The following is a 593-nucleotide window of genomic DNA, read 5'->3' on the forward strand; positions in this document are numbered from 1 at the left end:
TAGATAGATAGATAGATAGATAGATAGATAGATAGATGAAATAAAATAGAAGTTATATCGTCAACAGAAGTGGCAAACAGACAGACATAATACGGTGATACAAACACCTTACCTGACGTGTTACCACGTAGTGTACTATGACAATTACATAACAGAAAGTGTTAAGCATATACAGTAATGTACAATAATGCAGTAAACATGCTTTATAGTGCGAAAAACGTGTTAACACATGAGATGATGTGGAGGAAAAAATGCATTGAAATAGAGAAAATAAATCACCACAGATTTTATTGGTAAATGAATGTTTGAATAGTAAAACTTTTGTTGTTAATTGTGTATGACAGATGTTTGTTGAGCTTTGTTCTGTTTTGGATAAGTATTTTATGCATATTTTATTTCTTTCTTTTTTTTTTTTGCATTTTTTTTTTTTGCATTTTCTTGGAAGTTGCTTTACAAAGTAAATGATGCATTATTACATTTTACCGGTGTCTGTGTATGAGTTTATTTGCATGAATACCTATGTGTATGTCTTTATATATATGCTTATTTATATACATTCATATATATATTTACGTGTATACATACATATACAT

At 28.2% G+C, this 593-nt stretch overlaps 1 long non-coding RNA gene across 5 annotated transcripts in view; it reads right to left on the reverse strand.

The window, feature by feature from the left end:
- LOC128250599 (uncharacterized) overlaps positions 1-593 on the reverse strand; it is a 219,609-nt gene that overhangs the window by 46,628 nt on the left and 172,388 nt on the right. For 2 of the 5 annotated variants that reach the window (XR_008266623.1, XR_008266627.1), the window contains exon 1: positions 113-228. The exons of 2 other annotated variants lie outside the window; for them this stretch is intronic. This is a non-coding gene — a long non-coding RNA (uncharacterized LOC128250599). Of the gene's footprint in view, positions 1-112; positions 229-593 lie in introns of those variants that run through there. One more of the 5 variants, XR_008266624.1, reaches the window with a different exon arrangement.

The sequence above is a fragment of the Octopus bimaculoides genome, chromosome 23 (genome assembly GCF_001194135.2).
Source record: "Octopus bimaculoides isolate UCB-OBI-ISO-001 chromosome 23, ASM119413v2, whole genome shotgun sequence".
NCBI lineage: Eukaryota > Metazoa > Mollusca > Cephalopoda > Octopoda > Octopodidae > Octopus > Octopus bimaculoides.